This window comes from Amblyraja radiata, chromosome 18, assembly GCF_010909765.2.
Source record: "Amblyraja radiata isolate CabotCenter1 chromosome 18, sAmbRad1.1.pri, whole genome shotgun sequence".
Classification (NCBI taxonomy): Eukaryota; Metazoa; Chordata; class Chondrichthyes; order Rajiformes; family Rajidae; genus Amblyraja; species Amblyraja radiata.
The window spans coordinates 4,158,508-4,181,929 of NC_045973.1; the positions used below are offsets into that span (position 1 = coordinate 4,158,508).

General features: G+C 44.5%; 1 protein-coding gene across 1 annotated transcript in view; it reads right to left on the reverse strand.

The window, feature by feature from the left end:
- fhit (fragile histidine triad diadenosine triphosphatase) overlaps positions 1–23,422 on the reverse strand; it is a 725,671-nt gene that overhangs the window by 72,125 nt on the left and 630,124 nt on the right. The gene's annotated exons all lie outside the window — the stretch shown is intronic.

The window sequence follows — 23,422 nt, forward strand, 5'->3', positions numbered from 1 at the left end:
AAAAGTTACAATTAGTATGTAATACTTGATATGAATCATTTCTTTGTTTGTGCTACTTCAATAAAGGACCAATTAATCAAGAAATACCGACTGGAAGATTGGTTTTTACTATCTGTGAGTGGGTAAGCTATATCTCTTCTACATCGCCGTGTAGTAATGGCAATCAAAAGTTGGACATTGGAAAATTAAGAAATTGTCATTACAGTTCCTTCTTACACGAGTTACTCCAGCACTTTTTAACTTTTTTGTAAACCATCATCTGCAGGTCATTATATCTCGATTTTAAACAGTTTTGTCTGCTTGCTTCCATTCGCCTGCCCCCTGCACTGATTTATCCCACATTGACCAAACTGAAAAAGGTCTTGCAATTGCCACTTTGCCACCTCCCTCAGCCTCACCCATATACATTAATAAACTTCTTCACCCGACCCGGCAGTGTAGGAATCTCTGAAGGTTAAACTATTCATGTAAACACCATACGCAACCTTAATATATAATAAACAAAATTCAATAACTTAATAACCACAATACCAGTGCAATCAGTAACCACAAAGGTCTTGGTGCAACAAAAGGCTATGCATGGAAGGTCACAGTTGAGGCTCAAGGTTTCAAGGTTTCAAGGTCAGTTTATTGTCATGTGTTCCAATTAGGGTACATTGAAATTCAAATTACCATTCAGCCACTAAAAAAAAAGCAACTACATAAAAGTTAACGTAAACATCCACCACAGTGGATTCCCCACATTCCTCAATGTGATGGAAGGCAATAAAGTCCAAACTTCTTCCTCAGTTCTCCCGCGGTCGGGGCAGTCGAACCATCCGCAGTTGGGGTGATCGGAGCTCCCGTGTCGGGGAGGTCGAAGCTCCTGTGGCTTGGAGTTCCCCAAGTCGGACTCTGACCAGAGAGACCGCGATGTTAATGTCCACAGGCCCCCGCGGTTGGGACTCAGAGGTCAATCCATGGCAAAGGGATCGCCAGCTCCGTGATGATACTTCCCGCAGGCACACGCGGTGGGGCTCCATAAATCAGTCTCCAGCAAAGGCTGCCAACTCCTCGATGTTAGGCCGCAGTGCGGACGCAGATACGATACTGATAGTTGTTGAGAAGAAGCCATTCGTGTACCTGCTGCTCACAGTTTACGGACTCCTGTTTTATTTTCCTGGTGTCTGGAGTGCAATGAGAGCATGGCCAGGGTGGTGTGGGGGTGGTGTGGGGTCTTTGATGATATTGGCTGCTTTTATAAAGGGTTCTTCAGCTCAGTTTAGTTTATTGTCACGTGTACCGAGGTACAGTGAAAAGCTTTTGTTGCGTGCTATCCAGTCAGCGGAAAGACAATACATGATTACAATTGGGCCATTCACAGTGTATAAATACAATAAGGGAATAAAGTTTAGTGCAAGGTAAAGCCAGCTAAGTCCGAGGGTCACTAATGATGTAGATAGTAGTTCAGCGCTGCTCTCTGGTTGTGGTGGGATGATTCAGTTGCCTGATAACAGCTGGGAAGAAACTGTCTCTGAATCTGGAGATGTGCGTTTTCTCACCTATACCTTTTGCCTGATGGGAGAGGGGAGAAGAGGGAGTGGTGCGTATAGAGGTGTGCTTATATTATTTCCACCATAAGGCATAGTGGCAGAATCATTCGGCCCATCGAGACTGCTCTGCCATTCAATATGATCATGGCTGATCATCCAACTCAGTATCCTGTACCTGCCTTCTCTCCATACCCCCTGATCCCTTTAGCCACAAGGGCCACATCTAACTCCCTCTTAAATATAGCCAATGAACTGGCCTCAACTACCTTCTGTGGCAGAGAATTCCACAGATTCACCACTCTCTGTGTGAAAAATGTTTTTCTCATCTCGGTCCTTATCCTTAAACTGTGACCCCTTGTTCTGGACTTCCCCAACATCGGGAACAATCTTCCTGCATCTAGCCTGTCCAAACTCCTTAAGAATTTTGTAAGTTTCTATAAACTTACAAAAAATATGGTTCGACCCCCCTCAGTCTTCTAAATTCTAGCGAGTACAAGCCGAGTCTATCCAGTCTTTCTTCATATGAAAGTCCTGACATCCCAGGAATCAGTCTGGTGAACCTTCTCTGTACTCCCTCTATGGCAAGAATGTCTTTTCTCAGATTAGGAGACCAAAACTGTACGCAATACTCCAGGTGTGGTCTCACCAAGACCGTGTACAACTGCAGTAGAACCTCCCTGCTCCTATACTCAAATCCTTTTGCTATGAATGCTAACATACCATTCGCTTTTGCAGAATTAAAAAAAATTATTGATTAGTACGGGTGTCAGTGGTTATGGGAAGAAGGCAGGAGAATGGGGTTAGGAGGGAGAGATTCAATCAGCCATGATTGAAGGCTGGGGTGAACTTGATGGGCTGAATGGCCTAATTCTAATCCTATATTTTTTGGCTTTATTACCTTATGACATCAACATACTGCTACCGTCTCCATATGATTTGACATTAATCCAGCATATAATACTTAATAGCATTTAAGTATTTATAATATTTGATTTTATAATTTAATTTCTGAGACTGTGAAGGACCCATTACTATGAAAGACGTGTTAGTTCACATCTTCCGAAGGTTGTAATACATTTTAAAAAATCTACTTTTTCTCTTGCTCTGCTTATGCATATTCTATACTTTTCTTCTTTTTGACATTAATGGGCTTGACAAGTGTAAGAAGTTCTCCATTTGGTGCCAGTTTGTTAGTACCGGCACCTTGGCTCGATTCACAGTCAATTTAATTAAAAATATAACAGATTACAAGGCTGCTAAAAAGGTTGGTGAAAAAAATCAATCAGGCTCTGATGGTGTTTGCAACGTGTTACAATTCAATCTGCAGACTGCTTCCACGCAGCAGCTTGGGAACTAGAACGGCACAGCGATGAAAACGTGAACATTGCGTGATTGTGTTAATTCAAACCTTGAACCATACAGGATCCATGAGAATAAATCAGGGCATCCACAGACAATACCATTAACCGCCAGGATCAAGTTCAACAACTCTATCACATATTGTATATATTTTTAAAGTACATGATTGCAAGTGGTCAATGGTAGCTTGTTCATTTTCCCCAACCACCTTTCCCCCTCAGAGCCACTCGTTGATATGTTTTGTATCTGTTGCCGATTGGGTCCATTGATTTAACTGCACCAATCCATAATAGTTCAGTCTCAGAATAAGAGAAAGAGTTACAGTCGGTAACTAACCTACAAACAACCAGTGTTCAAAAGGGAACTGCAGATGCTGGAATATCGAAGGTACACAAAATTGCTGGGGAAACTCAGCGGGTGCAGCAGCATCTATGGAGCGAAGGAAATAGGCGACGTTTCAGCCACGAAACGTCGCCTATTTCCTTCGCTCCATAGATGCTGCTGCACCCGCTGAGTTTCCCCAGCAATTTTGTGTACCTACAAACAACCAGTGATGGCACGAGCCGGGAGTGGCCCGGTGGCACCTGTCAGTAGGTAACCAAAATCTGTTATAAAGAGGTCCATTAATTTAAAATACAGGTTTATTGTATTTGATTTCATTAGTTACTGTGAATGTTCAGTAAGACACATTGCGTCTCCTAAAAGTAATTGGGATCCGATCCAAATTGTGTTGCTTAAATTTGCTTTTAAATGGGAAGAAGGCAGGAGAATGGGGTTAGGAGGGAGAGATTCAATCAGCCATGATTAAATGGTGGAGTGGACTTGATGGCTTGAGTGGACAGGGCGGTAACAGGCCCTTCAGCCCACCGAGTCCACACTGACCAGAGATCACCATATACAATACAATACACTTTATTTTTCCGTTAGGAACTTTGGTTTTTACTAGCACTAGTATCACTAACATTATCTGGGGACAATGGGGACAATTTACAATTTTACCAAAGCCAATTAGCCTACAAACCTGTACGTCTTTGGAGTGTGGAAGGAAACAGAAGATCTCGGAGAAAACCCACGCAGGTCACGGGGAGAACGTACAAACTCCGTACAGACAGTATTATTCTGAAATGGAGGGCAAAGAAAATTAGTGAAGGGTTGTTTAGAGACCACAGTGCGTTGTGACAGCATATGTAAGAAAGGCCTATGACAATGTCAAAAATATTATACACCTTGGCCGGAGGCCCCCTAGATTTTGAGGCCCTAGGCTTCAGCCTGCCAAGCCTAAAGGTAAATCCGGCACTGCCGTTAAAACGAGGCTTTAAGCCCCTGTGTCACGATGCGAGTTCATCCAAGAACTCTCCCGAGTTTAAAAAAAATCAAACTCGTGGTACTTCATCACGAGTATTTTTTTACTCTCGGAAATCTTTCATACTGTTGACAAAACTTCACGAGTTTCCGCGTTTCCCGAGTACCTGCCGTCACCATTACGAGCCGTTACGAGACATCCACGAGCACCGACGTACCCGCTACGTACTTACCACGAGTTTGATTTTTGTTTAATCGGGAGAGCTCTTGAGTAAACTCGCATCGTGGGACAGGGCCTTTATTGTATTCAATTTCATTAGTTACTGTGAGATATGTTGAGATATCTCCTAAATTTAATTGGTATCCTATCTAAATTGTGTTGCCTAAGTTTACATTCTATTGCTGAACGACTGAACCACATTAACGAGAACTACCTGCATAATTCACAGAACGCAACTGTTCTTCATGCTAGAAATGACAGAACTACTTCAGAATGAAGGTGTTAAAAAAAATGAAGATAACTCTCAACAGAGCTCAAAGAAATGAATCAGCCTTGAATCTCCGCTCTGTATGGACAGTTCCAATCAATTAAATATTTAGTGGCAAAAGAAATAGTGTACTTTTGCCAACCTATCAATAACTGCAGCGGTTTCTCATCCATTGTAACAAACAAGATATTATAAATCGACTGATCAGGGCTCCATAGAAGCTAGTCATTTATTGCCACCTGAATCTCCTTTAATCCAATCATAATACGAAAACTATTTCAAAATGGCATTAAACCAAATTTATAACTAACTGCATCCTTAACAAGGTAAGAGCAACAGCCTTTTTATCAGCGTGTGCCATACTTAGTATGCAGCATAGTGGCTGACCCAGTTGTGGCAAAGCCTAACAATTGTATTCATGCTCAGTATATTTTACCACCTTCGACTGTGAGAAATCTCAACTGGTTGTCTTAAACAATAACGCAGCTTTGCATCATCTAAAGCCACTGATCAGGGAGTTAATTTCAACACCATCACATACAATGAATCCTCAATCCGATAAAGGACGGTAAAGCATCCTGGTGCGTATGTTGCACGGCGTGTGATTAACCTGTGCCCAATCCACATTGGCCAAGTCTGTGATGTCAATGACTGCAGCTTCCAGACCACTGTCACCCGCACTCTTCATGCACCGTTGCGAGTGCCAAGTACCAATTAGCTTGGAGATACAGCACAGAAACAGGCCCTTCAACCCACCGAGTCTGCGCCGGCCAGCGATCGCCGCACACTAGCACTATCCTACGTACGCTAGGGCCAATTTACAATTTTACCAAGCCGATTAGCCTGCAGACCAGTACGACTTTGGAGTGTGGGAGGAAACCGGAGCTCCCGGACAAAACCCACGCAGGTCACGGGGAGATCGTACAAACTCCGTACAGACAGCACCCGTAGTCAGGATCAAACCGGGGCCTCTGGTGCTGTAAGGCAGCAACTCTACCACTGCACACCTGTTCTATGCCATCCCACTTTCTCATCCACTCTCTACGCACTAAGGGCAATTATAGAGACCATTAACCTACAAAGCCACGTGCCTTTCAGATGTGAGTGGAATGTGGAGCTCCTGGAGGAAACCTGCGCGGTCACATGGCAAACTCCACAGAGACAGCACCCAAGGTCAGGATCGAACCCGAGTCCCTCGCACTGTAAGGCAGCAGCCAATGAAAGCATACTTTAAAGCCAGTCTATGCCTTTTGCAGGGGAGGTGAGAGTGGAGCACCTAATGGCAAACCTTCCACAACTGAAGGAGATATTGGAAACCGTGAAGATCCGTGCACTGGAGGGTTTGGTTGGAGGAATATCAGCTGAGATCTCCTGATCCAAAGCAAGCAAGAGGTTGTCCAGAAATCTATCGGGGGACTCTGCCTCAAAAAGGCAGCCAGCATCATCCAAGTCTCACACCATCCCGGCCACACTCTCATTTCACGCCTACCTATCTGGGAGAAGAAACAGGAGTCTAAAATCATGGCTCTTGCTTCAAGGATAGCTTCTTCCCAACAACAAAAGATAGACACAAAAAGCTGCAGTAGCTCAGCGGGTCAGGCAGCATCTCTGCAGAAAAGGGAATAGGTGACATTTTGGGTCAGACTGCCAATCTGAAGAAAGGTCTCGACCCAAAACGTCACCTATTCCTTTTCTCCAGAGATGCTGCCTGACCCACCGAGTTACACAAGCCTTTTGTGTCTATCTTCGTTTTAAACCAGCATCTGCGGGGACAGAGAGCCAATCACATGTGTGGCTGGAGTCACACATGCGACGGACAAAGAGTTGAACTATCATTGTCGATTTTAATGATGCCAGCGTTTGTGTGGCCAAGCTTGTTTGAAATTGAATACGAATTTTCAACCTGTTGTAATGGAATTTGATCTATTGATCACTGGATTATTCATTTTGCCCTTGGATTTTCAGTCGAATATCATTACTGCTTCATGACCATGGCCTTTCCTTCAGTTTTATTGCGATCGTTCCTTCATTAAAACCTTTTCCTTTCCTAGTGCAGACTGAGAGAAAACAGCCATAAGCAATGTACAAGAGCAGACCGCCATTCAGGAGAAACCACGGCGTGGTTTTATTCAGTTAAAGATGCCCTTCCGAGTCCTTCTGTTGAATGTACATACTGTATTTTCAGCAAAGCTAAATTCCTCACAGCAACTAAACTAAATCCATTCAAAGCAACTAAAAGAAGACAGATTTTGCTCTGGGGTGAATTAAAATGCTGTTTAATGCAGTTGATGGTCTGAAAAAATAAGCATCTGCTAAATTGTCAGATTTGACAAAGTACAAACAGTTTAAATATGCTATCCTCCAGTCATTTCTCCCTGGAGAAAATGTTCTGACTTTCTGCAAGGGACAAGATAACATATAAAGCCTTCCTTGGACTGGGAATCAGATTTCAAAAGACTGGTGGAACGAGTTAACATTGGGGTTTACACAACAAAAAATAAGCAAGTATGAAGTTCCGTGGTCAATCTATTATTGATAGATTTAAGGTGATATTGTTATTTTCAACATGAGTAGCCACGTTCTGAGTGGGAAATGCAGATTGATGATATGTGCTGATGTTCTATCAAGGATTGTCTCTCAATTTATTATGGAGGTACAAATGGGAAAACGTAGACAGTTTTTAGTGGCAGATGGCGAACCCGGGTCTCTGGCGCTGCAAGTGCCGTAAGGCAGCAACTCTACCACTGCGCCACCGTGCCACCCTAATGCGCGGGGATTGCTGGTCGCTGCGGATTCGGTGGGCCATGCTGTATCTCTAAACTAAACTAAAATCAGAGCGTCTTTTAAATATTGTTCCAGTACCAACTCTGGGGTGTTTTCCGTACCCAAACAAAAAGCAAATGGGGAGACCATGATCACCCATTAATATACAAGAGATTACCTCATCTGGCAGCTTATTCTATATACCTGCCAATCTCGCACTATGGTCATGGAAATAACAGCTGCAGGGAAGGCAGAAGCCAACAGTAAATAGGTATTTGTATTTTTCATCTCACTTAAGGCGTATAATAATCTCTTGTATATTAATGGGTGATCATGGTCTCCCCATTTGCTTTTTGTTTGGGTACGGAAAACATTCAAAACCTGAACTTTGGCTTTTTCCATTCACATTCTTATCATGGCATCTTGATCTTCTATAACACGGTGGCAGAGTGGTGCAACGGTAGTGTTGCTGCCTTGCAGTGCTACGGACCTGGGTTCAAAATGCCGTTAGGTTGGCAAGAGTGCAGAGAAGATTTACAAGGATGTTTCCAAGATTTGAGGGCCTGAGCTATAGGGAGAGGTTAGGTAGGCCATGACTTTATTCCTTGGAGTGCAGGAGTCTGAGGGCTATCTTCTAGAGATATTTAACATCATGAGCGGAATAGATAGGGTGAATGTTTACACAGAGTATGGGAATTATGAACCAGAGGACAGAGATTTAAGGCGAGAGGGAAAAGATTTAAACTTGATTACGGGTGCTGTCTGTGTGGAGTTTGCACGTTCTCCCTGTGACTGCGTGGGTTTCCGCCAGGTGCTCCGGCTCCCTCCCACACTCCAATCTATGTTTTTCACTTTTATTTCCTCTATCGATCAAACATATATTTCTATCGCTCATCAGATCATTACACCTGGTTCTTGGTGAAATGTAAGATTTGTGAGAGTATTTTCCAAATTGGCAACTTTTCAAGCATTTGTTCCAGCCATATTGCTTGCTGTTCACACTTGCCGTGGCAGCGAATGTTTGCAGCTGACAGAATGCGGAGAGGAAAGATGATCAGAAGTCAGATTCCAAGATGAATAGAAACTGAACAGGTTGTTAGAAACCTGCCCAGGGCAGTCGTTCAAGTTCAAGTTCAAGTTACATTTATTGTCACATGCGCCAACATTCTGAGTGAGGAAAACTGGCTTCAAACTCTGGACGGGGCCTGATATTGTGCGATGATCAACAGGCCTCAGTGTTCACCAAATCCTTCAAGCTCGCAATTCAACAGTCCACTTCAAGGACCCCACCATCACTCCAGTCCTTAAGAAAATGAATCACCTATCTGAATGGCTTTCTTGATTTGTACGGGTGTCAGGGTTATGGGGAGAAGGCAGAAGAATATGGATGAGAGGGAAAGATAAATCAGCTGTGATTGAATAGCGGAGTAGACTCGCTGGGCCGAATGTGGGCAGGTGGGACATCTCGGTCACAATGTGAAGTTGGGTCAAAGGGCCTTTATCCGTGCTGTAGGCTCCTCACAGTTGTGTGGTCTACTCATTGTACACCCATGACCGCATGGCTATGACCAGCATCAACACAACCTTTAACTTCACTGATAATGCTCCTCCTGGCATATTAATACCTAGCTACAGTTTTTAAATGTAGAGAATTTAAGGCGAGATAAGGGAGAGAAAGAGAGAGAGCGAGAGGGAGAGAGCGAGGGGGGGAGAGGGGGAGAGGGAGAGGGGGCGAGAGAGAGAGAGAGAGAGAGGGAAGAGAGAGAGGGGGAGAGGGGGAGAGAAGGAGAGAGGGAGAGAGAGGGAGCAAAAAGGATGATGAAAAGTGGAGAATGGCAGGGAAGAGCAGGAAGAGGTGAAGGAAGGTTAAAGGCAATGATTGGAGATGTTGGGAATTGTGGAAAGGAGAGGCAAACAGCAGAAAGGAAGAGGCAAATAATCCTTCAGTAATATTCTCGGTCTCCCTCTTCATTCCCTATTCCTTCCCTGTCTTCTACCCTTTGTTTTCTATTCCCAGCTGCCTGCCTCACAACGGGCGGGGGATGGAAGCGATAATTACATTTAAATGTTACTTTACTTTAGAGATACAGCGTGCAACTGGCCAGTCGGCACACCAGATCCTCACCGACCAGCGATCACCCCTTGCGCCAGCCTACACGCCAGGGACGATTTTTTTTTTTTAACCAAAGCCAATTAACCCACAAACCCGTACATGTTTGGAGTGTGGGAGGAGAGCGTACAAACTCCATACAGACAGCGCCCGTCGTCAGGATCAAACCCGGTTTTCCTGGCGCCGTAAGGCAGCAACTCTACCGCTGCGCCACCGTGCCACCCCAACATCAGGAGGGCTGAGACTTGGAATGCTACGCTGTGATGTGCAGGATCTCTTCTCAACAGAACAAGGATGAAAACCTTCAGAAAAGTTTCAAAATCCACGAGTTCCGCAATCAGACCTATTGTGCACAGAAGTCGTTGAAGGTTGAAGGTATCAAAACCACATTGAAAATTGGTTTCCCATATTTCTCACGTAGAATCATAGTCATAAAGTGCCCAACCCTTTAGCCCAACATCCATTTTTATGCATAGAAGCAGGTATTGTATTGTAATTGTTATTGATTTATTTTAATTAATTTATGAGCCAAGTATGTAAAAACATACAAGGTCATTCAGCCCATTGAGTCGGTGGCTGTGATCAGAATGTTCCCAATGAGGTTATTGCCCTCTGAGCTCTACTCTGTCACATGCCCCTTCCCCACCCTCAAACATTCCTGCCACCCACCTACACCAGAGGTAATCTACAGTAGACAATAAATAGTCAGTAGTTCATAATTTCATGTCATAGGAGCAGAATTAGGCCTGCAGCCCATTGAGTCTACTCTGCTATACAATCATGGCTGATCTATCTTTCCCTCTCAACCCCATTCTCCTGCCTTCTCCCCATAATATATGACACCCTTACTGAACAAGTACCTGTCAATCTCTGTTTTAAAAATACCCATTGACATGGCCTCCACTGCCGTCTGTGGCTATTCATTCCCCAGATTCACCTCTCTGGTCAAAAAAGCTCCTCCTCATTTCTAATCTACTGTACCGTGGTACACGTGACATTAATAAACTAAACTAAACTGAACTATTAAAATGATGCATCCTCTCCACAACCACTCTATCCGGTACTTTCATTATGGTAAATTTATATGAGATCCCCCCTTTTAAACTCCAGCGAGTACAGGCCCAGTGCCGTTAAACGCTCATCATACATGAACCCAATCATCCCCGGGATCATTCACGTAAACCTCCTCTGGGCCTCTCTCCAATGCCAGCACATCCTTCCTCAGATATGGGGCCCAGGACTGCTCACAATATCTGGTCTGACCAGTGCCTTATAAATCCTGAGCATGACAACCTTACTTTGTATATTCTAGTCCTCACGAAATGAATGCGATCATTGCATTTGCCTTCCTCGCTACCGATTCAACCTGCAAACTAATTTGCGAATACTGCACCAGCAAAGTCCCTTTGCACCTCAGATTTCTGAATCCTCTCTCCATTTAGGAAACAGTCTACGCCTTTATTCCTGCTACCAAAGTGCATGACCGCACACTTTGCTACACTATATTCCATCTGCCACTTCTCTGCCCGCTCTCCCAACCCGTCCAAGTCCTTCCACAGTGTCCCTGCTTCCTCTACACTCCCTGCCCCTCCACCGACTGATCTTTGTATCATCTGCAAACTTGGCCACAAAAGCCATCAATTCCATCGTCCAAATCATGAGTATACAACATCGTGAAGAGTAGCTGAAGTGCGTGACAAAAAAAGAATGTCACAGTCCCGAGTGCATGACACAATCAAGTACCACTCAACTAACTGCAGTGTTGCCCCATTTCACTGGCACATGCAATCAGAACAATGTTCAAACAAAATACAGCACTGCTTATGAGCAGTTTGGCAACATTATATTACATTTGAGGAAAGAGTAGAACAAGCCTATGTACCTATTACATATAATGGGACATTAACAGCAGGTGTTTGGATTGTGTTAAAATACATTTGTCTTAAGCATAACAAAATGCATTGATGAATCAATTTAATGTCGAGCTTCCCCATTCTGATTTTAATGGCATTTTATTATTTTATCTGCTATAGCTGTTCACCACTGCAATAATTCTGCTGCAGGCATCTGTTTTCCTTGAGTACATATCTTCTGGGCTGCAATCGCTGGATACTTCAGTTTAATTGGGCTCGTTGGGTAAAGATGGAAAATAGATGCTGCTCGTGGTACAATGAATGAATGAATGCTGGTGTGCTACCCCAGCCAACAGTGGCGGTACGACTCTACAAGGCACACAACTGCATTGTACATTGTATTATGCAGAATGATCAATGACTTGGTTCTGCCCTGGAGAGGAAAAGACTACAAAAAGTAGTAAACACTGCCCAGTCCATCATCGGCTCTGACCTTCCTTCCATCAAGGGGATTTATCGCAGTCGCTGCCTCAAAAAGGCTGGCAGTATCATCAAAGACCCACAACATCCTGGCCACACACTCATCTCCCTGCTACCTTCAGGTAGAAGGTACAGGAGCCTGAAGACTGCAACAACCAGGTTCAGGAATAGCTACTTCCCCACAGCCATCAGGCTATTAAACCTGGCTCGGACAAAACTCTGATTATTAATAACCCATTTTCTGTTATTTGCACTTTATCAGTTTATTTATTCATATGTGTATATATTTATATTATGGTATATGGACACACTGATCTGTTTTGTAGTAAATGCCTACTATGTTCTGTGTGCTGAAGCAAAGCAAGAATTTCATTGTCCTATACAGGGACACATGACAATAAATTCACTGGAACTTGAAGGGAAGGAGACATTCAAATAATGAGGTGCATGGAAAGATTACGCGCAAGTCGTCACATAAATGTTCGACGCAACGTGCTGGAGTTACTCAGCGGGACAGTCAGCATCTCTGGAGAGAAGGAATGGGTGACGTTTTGGGTCGAGACCCGTTTTCTGACTGATGTCAAGGGAGAGGGAGATACATAGATAAGGAAGTGTGAGGTGTGAAAACAGGACAATGGGAATGCAGATCAAGGAATATGTAGAATAAATCATTGCTTGCTGGGAGATGGTGTCAACAAAGCAAACAGAAATTAGATGTAGTCAGAGACAAGTAAGACTGGTCGGAGAACTGAGAAAGGGGAGGGATGGGGAGAGAGGGAAAGCAAAGGCTACTTGAAGTTAGAGAAGTCAATGTTCATACCGCTGGGGTGTAAGCTGCCCAAGCAAAATATGAGGCGCTGTTCCTCCAATTTGCGCTGGGCTGGGCCTCATTCTGACAATGGAGGAGGCCCAGGACAGAATGGTCAGTGTGGGAATGGGAGGGGGAGTTAAGGTGTTTAGCAACTGGGAGATAAGGTAGGTCTAGGCGGACTGAGCGGAGGTGTTCAGCAAAACGATTGCCGAGCCTGCGCTTGGTCTCGCCGATAGGAGTCCACACCTGGAACAGCGAATACAGTAGATGAGGTTGGAGGAGGTGCAAGTGAACCTCTGCCTCACCTGAAAAGACTGTCAGGGTCCTTGGACAGAGTCAAGGGGGGAGGTATAAGGGCAGGTGTTTCATCTCCTGCGGTTGCAGGGTTAAAGTACCTGGGGAAGGGGTGGTTTGGGTGGGAAGGGACGAGTTGACCTGGGAGTTGCAGAGGGAAGGGAGCATTCAATCATGGCTGATCGATCTCTCTTCCTAACCCCATTCTCCAGCCTTTTCCCCATAACCCCTAACACCCGTACTCTTCGAGAATCAATCTATCTCTGGAGAAAATGGATAGGTGGCCATTTGGGTCGGGGACCTTGTAGTGGGGGGAGGAAGTCTGAAAGCCTGGCAAATAAAAGGTGGATACAGGTGAGGGGGTGGGGGGGGGGGAAGAAGAAGAGGTTAGACTGGCAGATGGGTGGACAAAGGTCAGAGATGGAAAGAGGACAAAATACTGTGAGATATGGAGAGAAGGGTGCGATTGTGAAGTCAGAGGAAGGGATGTAGGTGGAAGGGGACCGGCAAAGAGTGAAGGGTTGTTGTTGGTTAGCTACCTAAACTTGAAGAATTCAATGCTTCCTCTGTTGGGTTGTAAGCTCCCCATGCAGAATATAAGAGCCCTTCTCCATGCTGTATCTCTAAACTCTAAACCAGATATAACAAGTCATGATATACAACAAATAAGAAAATGAAAACATTTGGACCAAAATACAGCTCTATAGCTCCATGTTTTAGACAATAGACAATACACAATAGGTGCAGGAGTAGGCCATTTGGCCTTTCGAGCCAGCAGCGCCATTCAATGTGATCATGGCTGATCATCCACAATCAGTACCCCGTTCCTGCCTTCTCCCCATTTTCTCTGACTCTGCTATCTTTAAGAGCCCTATCTAGCTCTCTCTTGAAAGCATCCAGAGAACCGGCCTCCACCGCCCTCTGAGGCAGAGAATTCCACAGACTCACCACTCTCTGTGTGAAAAAGTGTTTCCTTGTCTCCGTTCTAAATGGCTTACCCCTTATTCTTGAACGGTGGCCCCTGGTTCTGGACTCCCCCAACATCGGGAACATGTTTCCTGCCTCTAGCATGTCCAAACCCTTAATAATCTTATACGTTTCAATAAGAATCCCTCTCATCCTTCCAAACTCCAGAGTATACAAGCTCCATTTTCTCAGCATGTGACAGTCCTGCCAATGAACCTTGTAAACCTACGCTGTACTCCCTCAATAGCAAGAATGCCCTTCCTCAAATTTTATCCTTCACAGCACCTTTACATGGTTTGATAAACCAAAATCCCCATATTCCAATGTTAGTCCCAATTCCAAAGGAAGAGAGGCATAAAATGCCAGAGTAACTCAGCGGGACAGGCAGCATCTCTGGAGAGAAGGAATGGGTAACGTTTCGGGTCGAGACCCTTTTTCAGACCTTCTTCTTGAAGCAAATATAATGAATTCCCTTCATTGGTTCCATTAGCCCCGATTCATTTATGCAAGGTATCTGTTGAAGGTGCTGCTACAAGGGCATAATTATGACATAACTACTAGAAATACTGCCAGCAGGGTGACTTCCTCTTCTCTTCACACCTTCCACATCCACGGGAGGTGCGTGACCCGCTGCCTTGCGTGGCTGGAAGAAGTAGCAGGACAAATATGCAATTTCTCTCCGTCTTGAAGGCTATCCAATCTCACACAGACAGGCGCGCAGTAAGCACTGCAACCCAATCCTCCAGCTAGCAGCTCGCCAACCGCTCCCCAGAGTACTGTTAATGGGCCAGCCTTTTGCATTGATGCGAAGCAATTTCAGATAAACACAGCTGCTAATTCTGGAGGCAGATCTGGCTGTCGATCACACAAGGCAACAGGTGTAATGTCACCTCCTGTTGTAGCCTTGTGGGGCACCGTGTGTATATGTGCACCAGTGTATCTCGAACCTGTAGCCTGGTCAACGTTTAAGTCGTTCCCCAGTAATCCACGAACTGCATTTTTATTAATCGGTTTCAATGATTTAATCAGGTACCACTTGACATTCAGATAATGCCAGCCTTTATATGCCAGGGAACACAGATCCAAATGGGCATCAGCAGATTTTGCTCTCCCTGGGATCAGCTTGCTCAGGAATACAGCTGTGAAACTAATGCTTGGGAGTCCTACAGCACTCTGCTCATCTCGAGATAGAGGGACTTTTTATTGTATTTAAAAGTGCACCGATGATCTTGCTTCTTAACCTATTGCTCCGGAGAAAACGGAGAGAGAAGCTGTAATAACAGCAGCAAAAAAACAAAAATAATAATAACAGGATAGCATTTCTTTTTGAAAGAACGGCTAACTCTTCCTTGCCTGAATAATCAGCTCATAACAGATAAAGGCCCATAAACAACAGCTGCTTTGTTGCCACTCGCCCCCAGGAGAGAAATCCAATGTGCACTCAAGGATATCTGGGTAATCAGTAAATGTAATAATTCACGAGACTGCGGCAATTTATTTCATCTTATGAGTTTTAAATGGAATTAGGGTTATGTCTCAGCTTTATCACAAATGTGGATTTAGTCACAAGCAGCGTCTGCATATTTTCCTCTTACTTGAGGGAAAAGTAAAAGCCTACAAGCACCAGGGTTGTCGGGTTAGATACAGTCTTCAGATGGATTTTAACAGTGCGTAATCAAACAGCGCATCTAGAACATGGAACAGCAGAGCACAGCACACAAACAGGCCCTTCGACCCACTGTGTCTGTGCCGAACATGATGCCAAGACCAACTCTTATCTGCCTGCATATAATCCATATTCCGCCATTCTATATCCCCATACAAAAACCTCTTACGAGCCACTGTCATATCTTCCACCACCCCCCCCCCCAAGAGGGGGAGGAGACAGCAAGGGCTACCGGAAATTGGAGAAGTCAATGTTTATGCTGCTAGGGTGCAGACTAACCTCTTCCCCTTTGTTATCAGGCTTCTGAACGGTCCTTCCATAAACTGGGACACTATCTTATTCACCTCTGCCTCATTGTTGACATTGGACTTTGAATCTGCAACTGGTGCGCTACAATGCTGAGAACTATATTCTGCACTCTGTATCTTCCCCTTTGCTCTACCTGTTGTGTTTGAGTTTGAACTGATTGTATTTATGTGTAGTGTTATCTGATCTGACTGGACAGCATGCAAAAGAATGCTTTACCTTGGTGTGTGCAGAAAGGAACTGCAGATGCTGATTTATACTGAAGATAGACATAAAGTGCTGGAGTAACTCAGTGGGTCAGGCAGCATCTCTGGAGAAAAAGGATGGGTGACGTTTCGAGTCAGGACCCTTCCTCAAACAGATTTCCCCCTGGTACACATGACAATAATAAACTTCAGCCTAAATTATATCTTTCACAGTAGCTCCTCACTCCCCTCTGTGAGTAGCTCCTTGCTGCCAATGCTATTTGACTCTCCGAGGTCCTCTTTCCACAACCCATCATTACTGCTCTGTTCACCCTCTGTTCACGCTCTTGGCTCCTACCTGAAGCTATTAATTGCTTCATGTCAGCTCGCGGCCCAGCACTGCGGGCAGCATTTATTCAGCAGGAGCTTGATCCTGGCACAGAGTCCGTTTGCGGAAGAAAGCACCACGATTGGCAGACAGCGTGAGCAGCCTCAGGGAGCAGAGCCACGATGACCCTCCACTCCCCCTCCCTGCTGCAACTTACCAAGTCCATTTGCTTAGACACAAAACGCTGGAGTAACTCAGCGGGACAGGAGAGAAGGAATGGGTGATGTTTCGGGTTGAGACCCTTCCTCGGACTGATCATCAAACATCACCCATTCCTTCTCTCCAGAGATGCTGCCTGAGTTACTCCAGCATTTTGTGCCTATGTTCATATTTAATCCAGCATCTGCAGTTCCTTCCTACGCAAGTCCACTTGCTTTCTTGACAGAGCTTTGCTTTCACATTCGCTTACACATTTAATCTGCATAAACTAAGTGTTAGCGGGATAGGCATAAATGTTTCAACATAAAATGTTTGCTATATATGTCACTGACAGTCAGGAAGCTCAGGCGGAAGGTTATTCCCCAAATTGTATGCTGCATTAGCAGGAGTTCATTCCCTGCATTTCAAATTAAGCGCAAGAGATAATGTGCGTTGCTGTCCGAGCTGTAGAGTCGTTAGGTTAAGGTATTCTGCAGAAAATGGCAAAGGAATTCTTCAATGTCTGAGCAAGCAGATTAAACGTGCCGCAGGTCAACTAATGAAGCCTGCCATGGCAAAGAACCGATGTACACTAACTGTTGCCGGGCATGTTTTGTGTGTTTGCTCTGTCAATGTGGAGAAATTCACAGGTCTGGAGGGGAGTGTGGGAGGGGAAGGACAACATTCAGGGGGGTGGGATCGGGTCAGAGCATGGAGGGATTTTACTGCTAATCACTGCCCTCTCTCCACTCCTGCCCTCTCTCCACTCCCTCCTCCCTCTCCCTCCATCCTCTCCACACACCTCCCTCTCCCCTCTCCCACCCTCTCTTCCTTCATCCTGTCCCCTCTCTCCACCCCACCTACCTCCATTCTCTCTCCACTCCCACTGCGAACAGGTCACAAAGGAAGCGGCCATTCCAAGGATCCCAAGCCGCTGAGAGGGCTCTCCCGACGCCGGAGCACCATCACCTGGCGAGAAGGGCCTGAAACATCGGGCCGTCGTAGAGGAGACTGCGGAGGCCTCAATAAACCCGACTATGGGTGGACGAGGAGATGGGGACTGGACTTTGTGCCTCCCCCCACAGTGGGAACCATTGTGGGGGGATGTTTTTATGTTTAATGTTAAATTCCTTTATAATTTTATGTTGTATTCTCATTAATGTGCTGCAATGGCAACTCGAATTTCACTACATCAATTGGTGTATGTGACGATAAATGTACCTTTGAACCTTTGAAATCCCACATTCTTTTGTCTATGGTCGTACTGCCCCGATTCATGTACAGGCTGAGAACTATAATCTGCAGTCTGTATCTCCTCTTGGTTCTATCTATTGTACTTGAGTTTGGAACGGATTGTATCCACGTGTGGTGTATCTGATCTGTTTGGATAGCTTTCTCCCGTACCTCGGTACACGTGACAATAATAAGCCTTGGTTGCAGCTTGAGTCAGAGACATCCTCCCTCCTTTCTCTTCTCTTCTTCTCTTTCCCAGTTCTGACAAAGGGTCCTCAACCTGAACTGTTCACATCCTTTCACCTCCCAAAGCCTGACCGGCTAGGTTCTTCTGGAATTGTCTGTTTATATATCAGATATCTAACCTCTGCAGATGTGGTGATTTTCCATGAGGAAACCACTCTTCCATTAGATTGAACATATCAGAGGATGTTGGCGTTTGCAGAAGAGTTCTCTTTCACCCAGCAATCAGGAACCTCCGCAAAACTCGATCTGGAATGTGGCTTTGCTGAACCCTGAGTTAAGGGCCTGTCCCACGAGCATGCGACTCCATGCAGCAAGCGCGACCTAAAGGGCCGGTCCCACGAGCATGCGACTCCATGCAGCAAGCGCGACCAAACCAGAAGCGGGGACCACGCGGAGGTCGAGTGAGTGACATGAAATTCGAGCGAAGTCTGCGGGAAGTTCGCGCGTGACGTACGGCATCGAGGCAGTGCGTACGGCGTCGAGGTGGCTGCGGGCCGGCAGGCCATTGCCGCGCGGAATTTTTGAACACGGTCAGTTTTTTGGAGCCCCGCGCGATGTCGGGATCAGCTCCGCACAACTCCATACGGCTCCGGCGATCGAAGTGGGACCGGCCCCGCGAGGCCGTACGGCTCAAGCGACCACGTTTGACAGGCCCTTTAGGTCGCGCTTGCCGCATGGAGTCGCATGCTCGTGGGACCGGCCCTTTAGGTCGCGCTTGCCGCATGGAGTCGCATGCTCGTTTGACAGGCCCTTTAGCAAATCGTCTCCTAGATGTTTCCAACTTTCCATAACAGATACAGCAGGCAGTAAAGAAAGTAAATAGCATGTTGGCTTTCATAACAAGGTGAGTTGAGTATAGGAACAAGGTGGTTCTACAGCAGTTGTACAGGGCCCTGGTGTGACTTCACGTAGAGTATTGTGTGCAATTTTGGTCTCCCAATTTGAGAAAGGACATTCTCCAGGTTAATTCCCGGGATGGCGGGACTGTCATATGATGAAAGAATGGATCGACTGGGCTTGAATTCACTGGAATTCAGAAGGGTGAGAGGATATCTTATAGAAACATGTATAATTCTTAAGGGATTGGACAGGCTAGATGCAGGAAAAATGGTCCTAATGTTGGGGGAGTCCAGAACCAGGAGTCACAGTTTAAGAATAAAGGGTAGGGCCATTTAGGACTGAGATGACGAAAAACGTTTTCACCCAGAGAGTTGTGAATGTGTGGAATTCTCTGCCACAGAAGACAGTGGAGGCCTATTCACTGGATGTATTCAAGAGAGAGTTAGATATAGCTCTTAGGGCTAATGGAATCAAGGAATATGGGGAGAAAGCAGAAACGGGGTACTGATTTTGGATGATCAGCCATGGTCATATTGAATGGCGGTGCTGGCTCGAGGTGCTGAATGGCCTACTCCTGCTCCTCTTTTCTATGTTTCTATGTTTCTATAACAAGTCTTATGATGCTAATGGATGAAATGTCAGCTGTCTGCTCTTGGATTAGATCTGTAGATAAAATAACCCAGAGTAATTGCCAAAGTTTCCTCATTAGTTATAAAACCTGCCCAGAATTAAAATTTGAGCCCGCAGATGACAAGAAATGAAGTCATTACTTTATTGACATCCTTGTTACTTTTGACTTTCTCCAGAAGAGATATCTTCCCCTCCCAAGCACAGATGCTGTTCAGTTCAATAAAATAAACTCGGAGAGGATTTGCACTTCATCCTGGAGTATCCTTTGAGTATTATTCAAAAACTTATAAAACTCCTTTAAATTTGACAAGTGTATTCAAGCGGATTAACTGGGATTTAGACCCCACAGCTGAGTTGGAATGATCTTACATAGTGAAAGAAACCTGTCAGATAGTTCATTTATAGATTCACTCGTGTGAGTTTTGTCTGAATGTCTCCTCCCAGCCCTGCTAATTCTGCAGCAGATATCAACTATGCTTCAGTATTAAAGTTATACAAAGTTCAGATATAGATTACATTCCAAAAGACCATTAAAAATGCTACCAAATGAATTTGGCTTAGAAAATCATTCTCACAAGTCCCGTGTTAGAAATTGCTGTTTTTTTTCTCTTTTCATACAACTTATAATGTACCGGAAGGAACTGCAGGTGCTGGTTTAAACCAAAGATAGATTCAAAAAGCCGGAGTAACTCAGCGGATCAGACAACATCGCTGGAGAAAAGGAACAGGTGACATTTCGGGTCCAGACCCTTCTTCAGACCGATGAGACTTGAAGAAGGGTCTCGACCCGACACATCACCTATTCCTTTTCTCTGGAGATACTGCCTGACCCGCTGAGTTACTCCAGCTTGTTGCGTCTATCCTCAACCTATAATGTACGCTTTGTTACACAGCAACGCGTATCAGAACAAGAGAGGGAATATCAACGTTTTTTTTTTACGCACTCAATTGGAAAATTTCTACAAGGTGAATAATTTTGTTTCCTATCTCCCCCAAGTATTTGGAGCTGAAGCTAATCTTCGTTATAAGCACAAATAAATTAATTCCCAGCCCTTTAAGGTGATTTGCTCAGCCTTCCTCATACGAGCACATTTTAAGAGAATAATCAAAATACAGTGAAGCAATGCTGATTCGTCCCACAAGAGAATAGAAAAACTAACTTTAAGAAGACAATTCAATTGGAATAAATTGAATTACCTCACGCTTTTGCCTGCAAAAGCAAATCTGTACTCATGGGCTTCACAATAAACTACTTATCGCATTGCAGCTCATATCTCACGATGCAGGCTTAATCTCATTTTTATTTTAAAAGAATTTCATTAAGAATGGTAATGTTGTTACTTGTTATAATGTTAAAGCCAATGCCATCATTCTCCGTTTTAATAAGCTTGTATAATTAATCATCAATTCATTAATAAGATACTTGCCAGGGACTTTCATTTGCATCCCTGAATTTATTCAGTTTGCCTGAGCAAATCTTTGCAGTGACTGATCATCTGTCCAAGGAATATAAAGGAGTTTTGACTGCAGTGTCTTTTAGTCATGTGATGTTCCTGTAGATAATAGCTGCATGATGTTCATTATCTGTTGTCCTTTATATGGTAGCTGGCTTTAGCTCATTAACTTTCACCCAATGTAATTTTATCTGCTTTCTGTTTTGTAATCTACAGTTACTCATTTTCCGTCCGACAATTGAAAGCAAATGACTGTTTCAATCATTGAAGAAAAGCCTAACTTCACACGCTGATCCACACAGTAACCGTTGGAAATACTGACAATCGCAAGCCAACCTTGTTGACAAAACAGGTGAAGTGTAGTTTCAATGACGCAATGGAAACCTGCTCTATACACAACATATTTGTTCACGATACTTGTAAATCAACCTCATTTAAACCATAGGTATTGTTGAATGTAACCTATTTGAAACTCTGTAGTTTTTTAACAAACCAGCCATTTTTTAAATTGGATTACTTATTAAAAAAAATGATGTTAGCAACGCTGGATAAAACTATAAAACAGGTGTTCAGTTGCATTTGGGTTATCCTGCTCCTAATTGATTTTTTGCATGTATTTGTTCATGCAGCCTGCTTGTTACAGCACCTCCATCCAGACAGCACTAAACAGAAGGTACAGAAGCTTGAAAGCGCGCACCACCAGACTCAGCAACAGCTTCTTCCCCTCTGTTATCAGGATTCTGAATGGTCCTTCCATAAGCTAGGATACTGTCCGATTCACCTCTACCCCATTGCGGACATTGGACTTTGTCTCTGGAACTGATGCGCTACAATGCTGAGCATTATATCCTGCACTCTGTATCTTCCCCTTTGCTCTACCTGTTGGACTGCAGTTTGACTTGATTGTATTTGTGTTCAGTATTATCTGATTAGATCGGACAGTGGGTATAACAAAGCTTTTCACTGTACCCTCAGTACATTTAAAAATGATAAACTTAAACCTGGACAGAAAGTGCGAGAGGGACTCAGCGGGTCAGGCAGCATCTGTGGAGAGAATTTACAGATGACGTTTTTGGTTGAGACTCAGCAATGGAATAGGGGGGGAAAGTTAGAAAAGTGAGTTGAGAATGGTAATTAGCAAAGATCCTATAGCGAGCAAGATAGATCACTTGACGAAAAAGACGTAGTACGGTCATGGGCAGATTCATGGGTAATTTTCGGCCCCATTTCCGTAACCGGCTTCCGTCTCCGCACCAAAGATCCCTCAGCGGAGCAAAGATACTAGTGCGGAGACGGAAGCCGGTTACGGAAACATCCTTGTGAAAATAAAAGTTCTTTGGTAAAAATCTTCTCCTCATTTTCAGAATTATAATTTATTAACACAAACTGTTCCCCCGCAACATTGATTACATTGTGAGTCGGATCGGGTCGGGTTACTGAAATGGATGAAAAAAAGGCCCACGTTCCGCTCCGTTGCATACTACACGTAAGTCCATTGTATTTAGAAGGAGTGGTCTATCTTGCTCCGTTATAGGATCTTTGGTAATTTGTGCAATTTAATCATTTTCAATGGTTTATGAATGGAATATATAATTGGCTGGAATCCAGGCAGGGAGGAACAAGAAGACATGAATTCCACATTAACAATTATTTTCTCTGAACAGAACCTGCCAACAGATAGATGGACTGGAGAATTGTGCAGGTCAGGCAGCATCTATGGAGGAAATAGCCGGAAAACATTTCGGGTTGGGATAGACACAAAAAGTTGGAGTAACTCAGCGGGACAGGCAGCATCTCTGGAGAGAAGGAATGGGTGACGTTTCGGGTTGGGATCCTTCTTCAGACTGAAGAAAGGTGCCGGCCCAAAAGGTCATCTGTCCTCTTCACGTCATAGAGTCGTAGAGTCATACAACACGGAAAAAAGGCCCTTCCACCCACCATCGGCCTACCTGCCAAGGTGCCCCATCTAAGCTGGTCTACCTTCTAAGGATTTGAGTATAGGAGCAGGGAGGTTCTACTGCAGTTGTACAGGGTCTTGGTGAGACCACACCTGGAGTATTGCGTACAGTTTTGGTCTCCTAATCTGAGGAAAGACATTATTGCCATAGAGGGAGTACAGAGAAGGTTCACCAGACTGATTCCTGGGATGTCAGGACTTTCATATGAAGAAAGACTGGATAGACTCGGCTTGTACTCGCTAGGATTTAGAAGATTAAGGGGGGATCTTATAGAAACTTACAAAATTCTTAAGGGGTTGGACAGGTTAGATGCAGGAAGATTGTTCCCGATGTTGGGGAAGTCCAGAACAAGGGGTCACAGTTTAAGGATAATGGGGAAATCTTTTAGGACCGAGATGAGGAAAACATTTTTCACACAGA